Genomic DNA, 18,311 nt, shown 5'->3' with positions numbered 1-18,311 from the left:
GCTGTTTAGAGAAATGGAACAGCCCTTATGATGGCGGCGGGGATTCCCCCGAGGGCAAGTGCTGAGGGCAAGTGTGCGAGGGCGACTCAACACGCTTTTGGAACGCAGCCCCGGTCTCTTTGGGGTTTTAGTGGCGTCGCCAAGATGGCCGCCGAGTGGCATGACTTGCCTAGAAGGACTTTGCTATGGCCACGCCAAGACCCGCCTTACTAGGCCTCTGATTGGCTTATCACGATGCCCTCTACTCTGACGGTTAGGTTTAGGCAAAGACAGTTGGTTTAGGCGTGTGAAGGGCGTGGTTAAAGGAGCATTATCGCAAATACAGCAGTAATAGCATAAAATAAGCTGAAATATGCAAAAGATGGGTTGGGGGGAGCCATAACTAAATTTACCAAAAAAAAATCGCCAACAGTATAGTGTCCGTGGGGCAAATGCAGAATTTGTCTTTGTTATGATCCAAGCCGGCCCGGCGCTTGCTGCGTTCAATTGCACTCGGTACTCGCAAATCCGACCTCCGAACCGGAAAAATGCAACAGTAAATTGTAATGTAGCAGTGTTGGCTGCTTACAGTCACTGAATCGCTCGGTAGAACACTTTGTCTCCACGTCCCGTGTCTTTCTTCAGCTGTCCTCTCAGCGTTATTAAGGAGGAGGAAGTTGCAGTTGCTGTTGTTGTCGTTGTTGTGGTTGTGCGCGACGTAGAGCTGCCGCCTCCACTAGCGAGTTTTCTTTTTCCCGCGACTGCACGTTCATTCAGCCTGGTGAGGGAGGAGGAGGGGGACTAAACGAGGCTGCTCTCTCTCTCTCTGACAGCTGCCCACTTGTTTATATCTGATAAGCTCCGCCTGGCCCCATCTAGTGGCCGAATTAAGAATTTGGATTTGCGATAATGCTCCTTTAAGGTTAGGGTAAGATGCAGGTATAGGCTTAGCCTTGCAGAGGCAGCCAATCAGAGGTGGAGTAAGGCGGGTCTTGGCGTGGCCATAGTAGGAAAAAAAATATCGCTTCCGGGGTTAGCTGTTATCAACATCTGGGGTCTGTAGGTTGACCTACTAACCTCTGACCTGGATGAAGCACCGCGTGGCGCAGCTTTAAAAAGGGAAACTTCGGGTTTTTTTCAACCTGGGCCCTGTTTTCATATGTTTTTCTGTATATGTGAGTGATGGATAATACTTTTATTGAGGGTGCTCCAGTATTGAGCCGGGCAAGCAGCCTGCAGCCCAGCTAACGCTCTTCCACCGGGCAAGTGGCTCCCGTCAAAGTTCGCCCAATAAACGGGCATTTTTTCAAACTGACAGGCTCAGATAGTTACAATGAGTGTCCGACAACATACTAGAAAGGAGAAATGAACGTATGTCTCTACCGTTAATATAATACATCCATGGTCTCTACCTTTAGCACGTATCTTCTTCTTCTGACTGGCAGTAGTCATCCCCGGTCAAAGTGGTCACAGAGCAGACCCTGTGGTCGGCAGGCGCAGTGCATCGACAGGAGTGTCAGCATCCATTTGTAGCACAGCTAACTGTTAGCCCTAACTTGTGAAAGCTCTGTGAAAGCTGCGCGAAGAGCAGCCCAACATTTTGTTGCTACAATTTGTAAATTCTCCGGTCGTCTCTCTTCACCTCAGTCAGCTAACAGTATTCCCCACCGGTGTTTTGCCGCGAGTTATCGCGAGATTTCAGAACGAGATTTCTGGCGTGGTGAGATTTGGACACAGATCACAGCAAACAGCGACCTCCAGGCAAAGACGGTTTGCTCCAGGTAAAGGTAGAGACTTAATTTCGGTTGAAAGTTGCTAATGCTAATAAGTTTCTGCGTGTTTCGACAAACAAAATGACCAACTGGACGATCAGCTTCCACAGGCTTCCTCTCCGCAACCTGGACTTACTAAAGCTGACTTGCGCTGAAAATGGACCCTAAGTGGAATGATTTTATTATCAAATAGGCTACAGGTCAGAGGATGCACATATTTGCATCTAAATATAAAACAGATTTCTCACCAGCTAATTAGACTGCATGTCAGGATTGAAAAAAATATTTATATAGCTTTAGCTCTCTCTATCATTAGCTACCTGCTGGATGACCTGTTTAACAGTGCATAAAGTGGATGTGGTTCAATCTACTCTTGACACAGATGAATTTTATTTGATGTGCTCTCTGCCGAGCAGTGGTGAGTTCCTGCAGCAGAGAGCGCTCCTCCATTGGCCAACAGGCAGCAGCAGAGCGAAATTCATCCGTCCCGTCCTGACTGTGTGGAAGGTAGCGGAGGGAGAGGAGGAGGAGGAGGCGGAGGAGGAGGAGCAGGCTGGATGGGACTGACTGAGCGGACTGTGCCGGGGAGACAAGGTTATTATGCCGAACGGGCAGCAGCTTTCCTTCCCTGACTTCTCATCCACGATGACCCAACTCTTCATTCATCCTGACACAACACCTTCATTGTAGAGTGGCGCGCTGCCGGGAGAGAGGTGGATTTAACTGAGTGACGGGTGCCGGCTGAGACGCGCTGCGGACAGACAATAAGTGCGACCGGTCGGACCACAACAAAAGACACAAGGTAAGAATCGCGTGATCTGTGTAGGCTACAAACACAACACAGGATATTAGAGTTTATTTTTAATAGTGAAACTACCTCGATTTGTGTGATCATCTGTATCAGTTTGTTGTTTTTATTTTCAATATATCTGCCTTTATTTTGTATCTTAGAACACACTTGCCGACTTGACTCTATTTGATACACAAATCTCATGGAAACACTACTCTACTGTGCTTATTCAATACATCAGTTCATATGGGCTACAGTGTTGGTCTGAGTATAAATGAATCCCCGCCTCCCTGTGACTGACCCACAGCCTATAGTTTATGTCTTTGGGTTTGTGCTGCTGACTGAATGTCAGCTGGATGTTGAGTCGTTGACATGTCAACATGAGCGTCCTGCTGGTCAGAAAGGTGAAGCCTGCTGCAGTTGTTCACAGTGTTTTAGGACACTTTAAACACACAGGAGGCAGGAGAAAGTGGGTGTCTCAATGATAGCAGCCATGCACCTTAATTGGAGAGGATGGGAGGGAAATATCTCTCTATTTTTCCTTTTAAAAGTAAAAATGACATGTTTCCTTGTGGTCATGTGGTCCTCTATCCTGTGTGTGAATATCCTGTTTCCTGGCCCAAACAAACAATGGGGAGGCAGGCATGGCAGGCATGTGATATCCTGTACAGTGTCGCCTCACACCATGAAAAACAGGAGCAACAACAAGAACAATTTTTAAAACTAAGTATTATTGGCTTTAAAATAAATCAGTAATGTGGTTTGACACGTTCTCCTTCAGCGTTGTTCATCTGTAGTGACACACAGCAGGTCTGGCATGAGGAAACCCAGTGACAGGAGGTGTGCGAGTGACACAGAACAAAGGCACAGCACTGGTTTGTATGGGCCGCTGTAGTGAGTTTGTGCCTCATGAGAGCAACATGTGCTGCCTCTTTCTCTCTTCCTGACACACACACACACACACACACACACACACACACACACACACACACACACACACACACACACACACAAAAACAAAGTGCAATGGCAGCGCTGCTTTGTGTTGACTTTAGTCTAGGATGTTCAGCTGCTTTTAATGGGGTCAGCGCTTCTGATTCAATAAAGCTATTAACCATCACAGAATATTCCATCGCCGCAGCTCGGTACAGATAGGAGGCTTTTGCCAATCACGGACCATTAACAGCCTTATCAATACACAAGGCAAGTTTTATTTTTGAAAGGGTAAACACCACTTCCACACTACCTGAGGGGTGTGACCTCAGCTGATGAAGCGTTCCCACCGTCTATCATCTATGCATATTATGTTTTGTGTTAGAAGTTGCTCATCAGCATTTTTCTTTTTTTTCCCACGTCTTCATAATAATACTCTCTGCATGGATTTGAAAGAGAGCATTTGTCGGTTAGGTTATGTGATACTGTTGCGTCGCAGGTTCATATAATTCAACACTTTTGCAAGAAAACAAATACCTGCTAGACTGGTTCCTGACAACAGATTTCGTCCACGCAGAAAGATCAAACTCTTGGTTAAAGTCTGGCATTTGACAGGAGGAAGGAAACCCTGCATGTTGAAACAATGTGTTTTTCACACGCTGATTTGATTTACAGTCAACAATATAAGTCAATACATTTATCTAAAAAAAAACCTACCTGAATGTGTTTACTTAGGGTGTCTAGTTGATTTTTAGGGGACCAAAATTTGCAGTTGGCATGCTTTTTGTCATCAAGGTGCTCTATGTGCTGTTGCACCTGCAGAGACAGTCAGACTAATGCAGCAAGAGTTGGGAAATCCTGACCATATCATGTGTAAAGCACTGAACACACCACGGCTTGCAGAATAAATGATCAGAGCTGTTTTAGAGCTACAGTGTTTATTTCTGATTTGGACTGATCTGATCTGAAGTGTGGTGGACTGTCCCTTTAAAGTAACTTCAGTTGCTGCCTCCGCTTAATGCTTAACTACTGTTAGCTTAGGATTTTGTCTGAATGGTAAGACACAAACTGTGGCTTGCTGAATCAGCAGTGAGCCTGCGTAACAAAACCAAAAAATTTGCCAACATTTGCCACAGCAGGTCACACCAGACCATGATGTATAGGCTAACTGTGAGAAAACTGCATTACTTAAGTCGTTTTATTGCTATAATTATGTATTCTCTCAAAAGTTTGATGGACAGGTGATAGCTATGTGCAAAGCAAAACAACAACAGAGCAGCTGTTGTCACAATTGGAAAAAAAACATGGATGTTGACGTGGATTAGCATTTAGAATAATGTAAACAGGCCGGCTGCTGGAGGCCTAATTCAGGGTCAGATACTGGAGTGCTTTCTAGTTAATGTGTTTGTGGGTCAACAGTAATCTATAGGCTTTCACTGGAAATCAATTCAGATCTGCTGTACAGAGGGGACATCATGTGAGGAGGCTATGCGCTTATTTAGTCCAAATAATAATGTTTTGTTGAAATTGTATTTACTCAGTCTTCAGTCTATGTTTGCTGTAAATCTCTTCTGCCTCCTGTAACACGATCACTGAAAACATGGTTCACACTGTCAACAGGATTCTGTTCCTCGTTGGCCGTGAACCAGTTCAGCAGTGTACAGACACTACATCTCTTTTCCTTCTTTCACGTCTGCTTTGTCTTCCCGAACAGGACATCCTGTGTAAAACAAAGAGTCTAGACCTTAGTTTCACATGCTAACCCACAGACATTGTGAAACATCTAGTCGTCATTGTGTGTTTCAAAATTTACAATTCCTGTACACAGAACACGCCACATGCAAAGAGTTCGATGGGAGGAAAAATACAGTTGTGTTCTGTTTGATTTTTGAGTGGTTTGCTCCTGTAATGTGTTTATGTATATGTTCGCTGTTTATTTTCACTCTGAATAATGCAGAAAACACTAACATCAGCCCTGGAGGGCGATTCTCAGCTGGTGGGGAACTCCTCTGGGAGCCAGTTTCCATGTCATTTAGATGAAAGAGACTGCATTAAAACAAGCCCCAATCTGTTTAAGGACAGACACTTGCCAGTTTGTGGACACGTTCTCTTCAAAATTCAACGCTTAAACTCACCTCCTTATGAATTATTAAAGAATGGACACAAGGATGGATTAGGTTACCCATGTGTTTCAGTAGCTATTGACCCGTGCACTTTAGAGTAAAAACCTCTGGTCTCAGGGGAGTTTTTAGGGGGAAATTAATCACAATTCCAACAGTGCATGGTTTCTACCAGTACAACAACCTATACAAATTAGGTGAAACACTCGGGAGGGGAAGCATCATTATTTTTCCATTGTGAAGACAACTGTTTCAATGAGAATCTGGACAGAAAGCAGATAATAAATGCTGCTTTAATTTGTGTTTTGTATTCCAATATTTTGAGATGTTTTTGTGTACGGTAATTGTTGCAAAAACAAAACAACCAAAGCCAAATAGTAACCTCAGGCACGTGTGAACATTCAGACACAGCTGCTCATATGTATATAATTTAGAGTATTTCAAATGATTTTCAACAAAATAATATGCTGTATATTAATTTCTAGAGAATATTTAAAGGACCCTGTGTGGATAATGACAGCCAAAATAAAACCCAAAGTTAAGGGTTCTGTTCCAGAAGAAATAAATATATCATAAATATCAGTGTGATTAAAAAAAAAAAAACCCAGCTCTGCAGTTTATTGTTATTCTTACTCATCAGTATACTGTGGGTCAGTCTGTCTAGACAGGGGTGGTTCATTTTTTAATGTAATAATAATAATGTAATAATAATGGTACATATGAATTCCCATTCAACCTAAGACTGTTAAGGTTGCACAGTTACCAGTTATAAAGTTGGGAAGGTATGCACAGATACCAGAGAAGTGAGTAAATTATAATATGATGTATTGTAGATATTCTCATGCAGGGGAACTTTAATGGGAGCTGTAGTGTTTTGGATATTAATTAAATTATTGACGTTTAAATCTGATGTAGGGGATGATTACTTGTCAACAACAAACCCCCCATGAACATGTCTGATGTTGGTTTTAAGACCAGTAAATGAAACAACCCAGAAATCAACAGAGCATCTGCAGTGATTAGTTGATGAATTGGTAACTGGCTGGCAGAAAATGAATCTGCTTTCCTTGTAATTGTTTTTGATTAATAAATAATAATCTCAATCAATCTCAGTCAATTTTCAAGCACAAATACATTATTTGAAGGCTCCAGCCTGTCAAGCTGCCTACTAAACACAGCACACACCAACACACCACATACTACTGTACCTTTTCCTCTCTGTAAGTTTTGCAGCACTGCACAGGAAAGCCTACCTGGCCATTTGCCACGTGTGTAGAAGAGAGAAGGTACACAGGCACTGAACTTTTAAACTTCCTTTTAAATTCCATCCAGTGCCTGATCCATTTCACTTTTTGTAATTCTAACTGAATGCAACAATAATTACTTTTACGTGTTTGTTTTAAGCACACTGAATCCTTAAATATCCTGTTGTTTGTTTTCAGCTGCCACAGTTACAGAGCATGAGCTTAGGAAGCATTACGAAATTAATACAGGGAAGTTTTCCTTCTTTGTGTGTCTTCATCTGTTGGTTTATCCAGCTCTCAGTGTTTGTAAAACCCCAAACATTGCATGTACGGTATATGGCACAGGTGGGCAGGTGGGATGTAGCAGGGAGCAGCGTCCTCCTGGTGGGATTGTCCACAACCTGCGGCGGTGGAGGAGGCCATGAACCCAACAGATCTATGCAGTATAACACTCCAGAGCAGATAGTACCCCCCTCCTTTTTTTGATGTTTGTGTTTGCCTCCTCCTCCTCCTCGTGTGTCTCTCGGACTGGGATGTAATTGCTGAGGCTGAAAAAATGAAAATAACAACAAAACCAAAGCCCTTTGCCACCTCTCTCTCTCTGTCTGTACTGCTGTCAGCCTGCCTAGAAGGTTTTGGAGAGAACGAGTACCATGGAGGGTGGGGGGGTGGATCTCCCTATAATTAGGCGGCTTATGTGCCTCTTTCCATCCATCCCTCTCTTGTGATCACTCTTCATTTCTTCCTATTTTCCTCTTAAATACACAGATCACATGCACTCACTCACTCACACAGTGGCAGTGCTGTGAGGTGATGATGTAGAGAACGAGGCGCAGGGAGAGGGGGGGGGGGGGGGGGGGGTTGTTTGAAAGCCTGAATGGTAATGACCAGAATGAGACTCCCTGTGAGTGTGTGTAAGGTAAAGGAGGGGGGAGGCGGACGGAAAAGGCCTGAGCTGCTATGATTACTCTCTCAGGCGCAAATAGAGAGGTACACGATGTCGAGTTTGAGAAAAAAACAAAAAACAACAACAACACAAAAACAGCCGTGCTCCTGCAGCAGACGTACCCCACAGCCTTGGATCCACAGTGATCGATAGTGCTCAACGTTTAAAACCCCATGTGAGTGTTTCACACATTCAGTGCCAGAGGGGATGGAGGCCCGGTAAAGAGACACACTAGAGACTTCTGAGATGATCTGAGTCTCACAACCCCCCCAAAAGTAATTTCCTGTTCAGTTGCTGTGCTAGATTTATCTCTTTTTTTTTTCAAACACTGCCTCAATGAGTTAATTTAGCTTGCTTGTATTTGCTTGTCAGTGCTTTTTATAGTTTCAAAGCCATTACAGTGTAGTAGACAATGGAGATGGAGGCTGCAAAGGTGCTCGCTCCGAGCTCAGCATTCATCATTAATGGGAGTGTTATGTGAGCTTCCTCTTTCACAGGGTTAATACTAGAAACTAACACCCCCACCTAGGCCGATACTCACATACACACACATACACAGTAGAAGAAGCCAGATGCTGCTCGCCCTCTAATTCGTATCGGCTTCAGTTTAGAAAGAAAGAAATCATCCAGCTGCAGTCACCTTCACCGCTGCAGCTTGAGATGAGGAGGAGGAGGAGGAGAGGGAGGAGGAGCGAGGCGAGGGAAGTCATTATCACCTGCCCCGTGGACCGAAACCGAGCACCCCGCTGGTCCACTCAGACAGGCCAGGCTGAGCTGTGTGACAGAGACAGCGAGCCGTGCAGAGACAGAGAGAGAAACAGAAAGAGAGAGGGAGAGAAGCTGCATGTTAGCAGCAACATGCAGGAAAGATGTGGTGACACAATGACCAGAGGACCATGTCAGAGGAAACCCTGTAATTCAATAGAAAAAAAGCCGTCTTTGATCTCGAGGTCTTTTCAAAGTTGCATTGTGTTGCTGAGAGGCTTGGCTACCTCCTTTTGAAATACATGGGTTGTCCTGTATGGGTGTGTGTACACCCCTCCCCCTACTCTACTGTACTCTATTGTAACAGCATGATACAACGGCTGGATTAGTCACATTTAAAAAAGCGTGCATGGTCTCTCAAGATGACAACGTGTTGTGGTGTCCCGCAGCATAATTAACCACTTTAGTTATAGTCAGATGGTAGAAATGAGTGTTGTCAGGACAGCGCATGGTGACTCTGTGGCCTGGCAGAAAGCTGATATGGTGATGGTGTGCAGGGCACGGCTGTAACAGGTGTCAGGCTCACTGGGAGGAAAGATAATACTGTATCCTCAGGGGAAGGCAGTGCTGGGTTAGACTGGGGAGCATGTGTGCTGCTAGTACATGTTTATTTTACACTAACGTAAGGTTAGTTCACTTAATTTTTTTAGCCAAACTGTGTTGGTTCTGTCTTTTGTTTCCTTTTATTGGAAACTCTATTCATATCGAAAATATATCACTTTGAGTCAACCCACAGAAAAATTTCTGTTTTGGTTGAGCTCAAACTGAGTCTACTATTTTCAGTCATTTCTTGCTACATGGGCAGGTGATTTACAGTGGTTTTGAGTTGTTTTTCTCTATTTCTTGGTGTTGACACATATTTATTTGACCCATTCTTTATGTAAAAGATAAATTAATCTGCTGTAAGTTCTCTGGTCTGGCTTTGTTTTTGTTTTTTCCCCAATTCCTGCTCTGTCACTTGTCCCTCGCCTTGTACTGGATCTTTGTCTGTCCCTTTACTTTGGTTTTACTTTTTGAAGTCAGGGAGATTTTTCCTTTCTCATGTCTCCACAGCACCTCTAAGAATATTTGTACAGTTAAAACCTTAATTTGTTCCCATTGTGTCTTTTCTAACCAACAAAATATTGAAAAGAAAAGCGACAAGATGTATTTTCCATCTGCAGTGTGTCAGCTGTTTCAGAATATCCGATGGGTTAAACAGAGAAAGTACTGAATTAGACACAGAGGCAGTAAAGCAGGAACAGATGCCCAGTTCTGAGGCACTTTGCTCTACAAATTCTACCTACTTATAAATCCCCATTTGACTCCCAGTGAACTCACCCTCCCTCCAAATCACAGCACCTCTTGAAATCGCTCTGACAGAGCTGGAACCTTCAAGGGCTTTCAGCCCATTGGGGGCTTTTGTATTTATGCAGCAGGACAAAAATAGAGGTTTTCTGCCATGTTGGTGGTTTGATATCGACATGACAGTGGCAATATTCCTCTGGGACTGCTCACTTAGTGATGTCTATTTGAGCCACACAGATTCTGCTGTGTGTCCGTGCAGTATGTTAGCTTAGTTTTTAGCATCATCTGGATCAGTTGTGCTTTTTCTTTTTTTTCAGATGTGTTGTCTGCCCAGATAAGGCCATGTAACTGATCTGATAATCTAGTTAGTAAATTGGATTGAGAGTGATAAGCCAGAGGGTCTCATTACTGTACATCATCTAAATGCAGATATCAGCTGCCACAAAGATAATTGCAGATTGTAGCTGCAAAATGGATTTAGACCCTTCAGTGTGTCTATCCCGTATGTAAATGTTGGCTATTGATTTAACTGAAGGCAGCGCTAACCCTTGCAGGGGTTTAGAGAGTTCATGGCCTCAAATGTGTTACGGGCACAATTTCATGTATCAAATGAAACTAGGTTATTATAGATTATAAGTGTCAGATTCCCCCAGATTTAAAATCAGACTGTCAATACACAACATGTTGGAGATTAAAGTGAAGATCCACTATTAGGATTCTCTTGTTATGGTGAAGCAAAACAGGCAATATCCTATGTTTTAGTGCTTATCAACCATTAACTAACAGTATTGGCTGCTCAGCTCTTCAACTACTTTTCAGTTGCTATAATGCGTGCCCTGGTTTTCCACACGCTGTCCCTTGAGCATCATTCACAATTATGTGTGGAAAACTGAAGAGATGATTATCTTAATTCGTTTATATTTTTCCAACACAGTCTGTAATTCATGTGCATTTACAGACTAAGGACAGTCAATAATTCCCAGCATGACTCTGAATGAAAACAGCTTTGTGCTGACATACACTGTGACCTGTGAGCGAACTATGACGGTCTGTTGCATGACACATAATTTAAGTCATAAAACATCATAATGTGGATGTTTTTAAAACTATCTCTGGCTCAGTTTTAAGATCTGAAACCCTTCTTCGTATTTATTGCTTTTTTCAAAAATTATAACAATTTTAATATCATACATTTTAGGTTAATTATATCAAGTTTTATAGGCTTTAGCACAGAAGCCAAACCATTTTAAATTCTGTATTTTTTTTCCTCCTTGCAATAATTGCCTCCACTGATTTGCCTCAAGGCTCATTAAAGCTCCTCAGTTGTAGTGTTTCCTCCCCTCCCCCTCCTCTGCGTCATCTACATTGCTTTCTCTTTGTTTCATTTGGACCCCCGTGGCGAAATCCACAGTGACCATTCATATTTTCTATCACTTGGCGATGATATTGAAAACTAATGACACAAGAGCTTTATGGTCTTTCTACGAAATGTATAGGCAAACCCGGGCACCCACAGTCCCCCAGGGCAACGTTTTGTAGCGGCAGACAGTGCAAGGCTGCTGGCTGACACTGTGGCCTCTGCCTCCCACACGCTTCCCCCTGTCTGACCTCCTCCTCTTCATAGCATCTGGGTTATACACACACATGGTTTGTCATGGCCTGTGGCCTCTAGTGTGCCCCTAAGCCCCGTCCCATACAGCAAGAGGAGCTGGCCCCAAATCCCCAGACACAAACGACAAGCCGATGCGTGGATGGTGGCAGCACGCAGCCCCGGGCCCTCGCCTCTTTCCCTGCCTTCTTTTCTTTTTCTACCCCCCGCCTGGCCACACAAAGCCGGGTTTGACTGTACCGCCTAAACACACACAAAAAGGCTTTTCTAACTCTCCATTCATTTGCCAAATGGAGCTTTATCACATGGTGTTAATTGGCTGTAATTAAGATGTCTTGTGGTTTCTTAAACAGATGCAGTGACAATTTCAGTCATGACAGATAATGGCAGTCTCTCACTTACTGGCATGGTTGTCAAATCTGAAGGCTTTAGGGGTAGACACATATTTAGAAAGAAATTGGAGTTCCCTTTGTTGTTATTTTCGGTTGTGAATAAAAGACGAGCCAGCAGTGTGTCGATGGGAGAATAAACAAGACAAAGATAAGAGAGAATGTATGATATTTTATTTCCAGGATACTCATATGCGAGGCTTCCTGTAGCAAAGCCCATTAAAAGCTAGAGCATACTCTATGCATGACTAGTGATGGCCCTCTTTCATGTTTATGAACTTGATCTATTCATCTATGATGTATGACTACAAATCTTTCCCCCATGAAGTGTCATGATTTCTGACAGTTGTGACCATCTGCTCCATTTCTGAGCACAAGTGACGGTCAGGGAGCGTGCAGGCAGGGTGCTGTGAGGCAAGGACATTATCAGTGGAAGTTAACCATCCTGCATATGCGCGTGTTAGGCAGCGTGTCAGTCGTACTGCATAGAGAGTCTCCCATTCAGTGCGTCAGCTGCAGTCTCAGTATGTGGCATAGCTTGTCAGCTGTAGGCCTGTGTGGATGACAGCTGTTTGCCTGCCCTGCTTAGGCTCTGTTACATTCACTCCGAGGCCTTCCCCTTTTAGACAATTAATCTACCACTTACTGTACACGTTAATTGCCATCCCATGTTGAAATGAGCCCAGGGACAGGGAACTGTGATGATCTTGGCAGAGTGGTTGCCCCCTTCATGCCCTGCCTTGTATTCTCAACAGATTCATGCCTATTAATGCTGAACTTTTGGGACTGAACATGGCAGCCTGTCTCTCTGAATTCTTATTAAACTTCCAATCCACCAATCAAAGGTGAATGAGGTTCTTATATCAGGAGAAGGGGCATGACATTGGCATAAAGCTAATAGAAACACCCTCCAGAGAGAATAATTTACCACACAATTTCCAGTACTAAATGTATTTTATCTTTTTGTTCCCGAGGGTTGTGTGCCGCACACGATTTCCCCATCTACTGGCTTTAAGGAGGCATTGCAGCGTGAACACTAAATATGTCAGCCACCGCTGCACATCCACAACAATTGATTGTACTCTGCCCAAGGCAGAAAGTATAACAACAGCTTGAAAAGAGTGAGTCTTTAAGAGAGCACAGTCATGTGTGGAGCACATGACTTGTGTAGAGAAATGTGTAGAGAATGACACTGAGTGACATCAGAAAGGGTGATGGACTGTGGTGTGAGGTCATATTGTTTGGTGCCAGGCTGGAGACGGGGAGAGGTGGAGAGTAGAAGACAACAGTAATGTAGATCATGAGTTAACCAGACAAAGGATCCTGCTGCTGAGGAGATAGCGATAGGAGGACCTTTAGCAAAAACAAAATGACATAGTTTTGTTTGTTCTAAAATAGGAAATCCAGTAGTCTATGTTCCCCTTAAGAGTTAAAGCATGTGAGTGTGAAGCTGTCCCAAAGAAGCCTCAATTTGAAGTTATTGATTTGATTATTTAATACACCGTGTCAGTTTAGAGCTGCTATAATCAATACCCTTTATTTTTTCATGACTTTGTGTGGTGTAAATGGGGTCACTTGTAGCAATAATCAGAGAATTTTCACCCGCATGCAGTTCCTCTTATTTTCACAGAGCATTTCAAAATCTTTCAGCTAATTGTGTCTAGCATAGTTTTTCCTCTTTTGTTTCATTCTCACCAGCGTCATTTCCAAACACAGCTGGGATTTCAAAATAGAAGTAGTAACCCCACTGACACCTAAAATGAGCAAATAGCTAAACACAGCTAAAGCACTTAGAGCCAGACATTTCCAACAAGATCTGGTTGAAGCTATTACACGGCTAAAATCACACTGAATGACAAGATAACCTTGTAAAACAAAAACACTGAATGCTGATGTATCTAAATGCAGATACAGTCAGCAAATGTTTGCTAACATTAGCCAATGTTGTTGAAATACCAGGTAATGAGAATGATACATGCATACAGTATTATTATCAAGCGTATCTGAAATATGAAATGAGACCACTGAGACCTGTAAAAAGACAACTTGTTTATTGTATGGTTCTCAAAGTCAGTGCAGACAGTTAATTCCCATTTTTCCCCCTGGGACAACCTCTCTGACTCCACAGATTGTTTATAGCTGAGGTCGTTGACGCTTCCTGCATCTTCACCCCACTAAGATCCCAGTATGAAGTGTGGAAATCAAATGGGATTATCTGATGCCTGCAGGCATTTCTTACAAATACACTTTGTGTGTGGTTTGCACGTTTTCATAAGAAGGATGCATGTGTGTGACTCTCAGTAGGTAACGCCTGCATGCTCTTGCACCGAAAAATAACCACTATCATCTGCCCTGAATAGACTATTTCAAGTCATTCAATTTATTTTGTCTTCTTCCAGTGTTTCGATAAGAGGTTGGTTTCCTGTGCATATTGGAAGTTATTTGGTTATTCATAACTGTACTGGCCTTGTTTTTTTATTCTACCACAATCATCTGCTCTGCTGCCACTTGTTTAACGTATTGGTAACCGTTTCTAGAGGAGTGAGCTGAAATATGTGCTGCAGATGTGTCCGAAGCCCTGTAGCGTATACTTATTAACATGAAGTGGACCAGAACACGTTGCTGTCCACGCACGTGGCGATCATGTGTGTGATCACCAGCGGCTTGTGTCCACCATATGTTTAGCTGTCTTGCCTGCTGTCGCTTCAGGCAGCTGTGGCCTCGCACGTCTGTCCATGTTTATCATGGTTAGCTGGTTGTGGTGTGTCTGCATCTTCAAAAGGGGTCTCCAATGCTAAATCCTGCCCTCCAGGAATAGATCCATCAGGTTCAGGCAATACAGTAATAATAGTAGCTAATAGCTATGACAGGAGGACATTCATTTTCTTGTTGGAGTGACATTAGTAGAGTGCAGCACATTAACTTTGTCATTATTTTTTATTGATCTTTACAGTATTCCTCTCATATTTATTCAAATTTCCTCTAAATCCATTCACTAATAAGCTTTAGATTTCTATTGTAGTTTATTAGATTTTTTTATTTTTATTATACTGCATGTTTATTGTTTTTCAAAATGGAGAAAGATCACAGGACAAACAGATAATAGAAAAAAATACCCTCCCCCCACCCCAACAAATAAAACATGAACAGGATCAGCTCATCATGTTAAGAAATAACAAAGGCCACAGACATAACAATAAACTAAACATACATTTTTTTTTTTAAAACTGCACAAAGTGAAGACTCAAATGAGAGATAAACACAGCAAGGTGTTTCACAGTAATTGACACATTAGTCCTTTTCTTGAAACAGTTGCAGTACAGGGTCCCACATCTTTTTAAACATGTCTCCCCTGTCTTCATTATAAAGTCACAGTCTCTCCAGGTGAAGCATATTTGCCATTTCTCTCAACCACAGATCATGCGTGGGTGCAATGCAAACCTCCATGCCTGTAGGATTAACTTCTTTGCACAGTTTATTAGATTTATTTTGCGTTGTTTTCTAATAGTTTGATGAGAAGATTGATACAACTCATTAATTTATATGGTAGATATGAAATGGCTGGTTCGGTAATTTAGCATATAGCTAACCTGGTAGCAGCAGAAGTCATAAAGCTGAAGGCCCAGCTAGCAAACCCGTCCATCATCAGCACCTTTGAAGCTTACTAATGTTATGTCTTGTTTATTTAATCTGAAAAGCCAGACCAAAAAAGTTGCAGTTACAACGAATATGGCACAAAGTTGTGCAGTCATGCAGCTCTGAGAGCGGTATCGACAATTTCATGTGAGCCGGTGCATATTCTCATTTGCCCAGGTCATAGTAGGAGGTTAAAAAAAAAAAAAAAGTCATGTGACACGTGGTGAAGAAGCTAGTAGCATCTCAAAATGCTGAACTAATTCTTTAAAAGTATAGCACATGGATCTGTTGGTGCCAGAATAAAGCTCTACATTCATGTTAGTCTTTGAGAATTACCCATATCATCCATTTTCTGTAAAAAGCCCGTGTCACAGCTGCCTGCCACTGCATAGCATAGTCAGTTCACTGCCTGTATGCCGTAATTAATATGTTCATATCCATCATACAGGCTATGATTTGGAACAGATTTACACTTATTTTAACATGCGTGTAAGTGCACACCCTGCTGGCAATTACATGCACAACTGATAAGATGACCGCTTATGTTATTATCTGTTCATGGAGGACAGGGTGACCGAGTGCACCGAGACAGTGTTACAACTGGAAACTGTTTTGCACTGTTTACCTCAATAAAATGAGGCAGAAAACAGCATCATTCATTTACACCATGTTTTGTTTTGTTTTGTTTATTTTATGTATATCTTGAAAATATTAACAGGAAATTTGCACTCATGTGTCTGGTATTGGTTTAAACCTTTCCTGAGTGTTATTACTACAGATGTAGAGGTCACAGCGTGCCTGCTCCGGCTCCGAGACAATTATGCTGATCATGTTCAATGAAACGGCACCGTGTTGACTGTGGACACTAAAGCTTTCTTGGAAACTAAGGTCACATAAACAAACAGCTAGATATTGTTTCCAGATGAACTGCAGAACATTGCTGCTGAGAGCTGCGCCATCTCATCTCATCTGTTCCTCGACTTTGCTTTTTTTTTTGCCTTGTTTATGCGAGTCAGGTGTGCAGCCTGTGTGTGTGCGCGTGTGCGACATGTCCTTATTAATTGCAGCTGTGCGAAAGAAAACGCCCCGTAGTGAGTCACAGGCACTTTTACATCTACATGTGTGTACATCAAAGCCTCTCTAAATGTTTTTTTTCCAATGCAGTTTCACTTTTAGTTTTTTTTTTTTGCCTTGTCAGTTCTACCGTCCCTGCTGGTCCAAACAGGAGCAATTATTTTTAGTGTTCTTGCAGAATATAATGGGTGGGGATGTCTGGTCTCCTCAGGAAATTGCTCCCACATCCCAGACAAAGTGTCAGACCATTCCCACACCCTTTTCAGACAATGAAAGTGAAATACATGCTGAAATTAACAGTAAAATGAAAAAATGAAGTCACTGGCCTTAACTTAGTAAAACAAAACTATGCATATTTTGGCACCACTTTATATTTATTTTACAGAGGAGAAAGAACAAAACATTTTTGCCATCATACTTCAAAGTATTTGGAGCTCAAGTGGCCAGCTGGGCTTTGTTTCTGCATATATTGTGTTTGTATACAACAAGTGTGTTTATGTGGAGGGGAGTTGGAGCCTCTGCAGCAGGGGCCTCGTGGATCCGTCTTGCCCTCCCCTGCACTCTATGAGGCAGTGTTTTGGACCGGGGCCCAGGACCAAGCCTGAGGCACGCTGCTCTGCTCTGCTCCAGCCTCTCCAGAGCGCCGACTCTCACTGACATTACATCAGCTGGGGAGACATAGTAGACTGTGTGTGTGTGTGTGCGCTCGCTTGATGCTCCTTTCAGCTTGTTGCTCTGAAGCAACAAAAAAAAAACAAAGCCGTTTTGCAGATCATCTCTTCTCTCCCGGTGCTGAATCTGTGAGGTGTCAGCTGTAGGAAAGTAGAAAAAGGCTCTCTGACATGGCTGTGCGCATCATACGTGGAATGGAAGACCTGGTGGCATCGGGCAGCCAGCTCGCCTGGAGCCTGGCACATCAGACCCTGAGGAGGTGGTACAACCGTGGGCTGATGCCATGCAGACGCTTCCTAGAAGCCTGGTTGAGGATTGGAAAATGCTACCAGGTATGACAGCGTTGACCAGTGGGAGCAATCAATTATAAAAGAGCAGGTTTTATTTATTTATTTCTTGACAGCATATGTGATACATTACTTGTTGCCAGGGAGGATTTCTTTGATTAAATTTTTATGTCTTATATTACCTGTGATCTTGTTTCAGCTTTCCGGTGGGTGAAGTGAGTCAGTGCTTTTTCTCATTTGGCTCATTAGTGTATGCTTGTGTTTATTTGTATGACTGTGAGGAGGTGCAGGGCAGGCTGCCTCTTGGAGAGTTGTAAAGCGCCTGATTTTTAACAATCGTCTCTCTCCCGGCACATATGGCTGTCATTAGAAAGCAGCATGACCAGCTGTTTGATCTCACTGTCTGGCTGAAGAGTACCGTGTATACAACTTCTAAAGTGTAGTCTTTGAAATGCATTGTTGCTGCTGCAGCACCTGAGAGCTGGCTGTACGGTGAACACGTCCTCCTCACGTCTTCTCTGCCGTCAACTTGAAACAGATGAAGTTGAGCTTTTTCTGAGTCAGATGGTACTGTTTCAGGACGTTTTTACATAATACTTTCTGCAGTGTTTTCAGTTTCATTCAGATCATAGTGCTCTGATTCGCGCAAGCCAACACAAATCTCCCTCTCTGACACCTTTTGAAAGTGCAGACAACACCTGATGCTCTTGAAACTACCTTGTGATTTTCTCGTTTTCTCTTTAAAGTAGTTCTGAGAAGCGTACAAATGACAGGTTACTTTTAGCAACTTTAGGGTGTTGTTTTTCCA

The 18,311-nt window shown here is 42.9% G+C and overlaps 1 protein-coding gene across 1 annotated transcript in view; it reads left to right on the top strand.

Moving 5' to 3' along the window:
- The first annotated feature begins 2,363 nt into the window (after nt 1–2,363).
- Nucleotides 2,364–18,311, top strand: part of frmd4ba (FERM domain containing 4Ba) — a 39,579-nt gene continuing 23,631 nt past the window's right edge. Inside the window, exon 1 of the mRNA XM_083971562.1 lies at nt 2,364–2,553. The gene's annotated coding sequence lies outside the window, so the exon portion shown is untranslated. The remainder of the gene's footprint in view (nt 2,554–18,311) is intronic.

This window comes from Trachurus trachurus (genome assembly GCF_905171665.1).
Source record: "Trachurus trachurus genome assembly, chromosome: 5".
Taxonomy (NCBI): Eukaryota; Metazoa; Chordata; class Actinopteri; order Carangiformes; family Carangidae; genus Trachurus; species Trachurus trachurus.
Note: the sequence above shows the minus strand (reverse complement) of the source record. Positions and strands in the feature narration are given on the sequence as shown.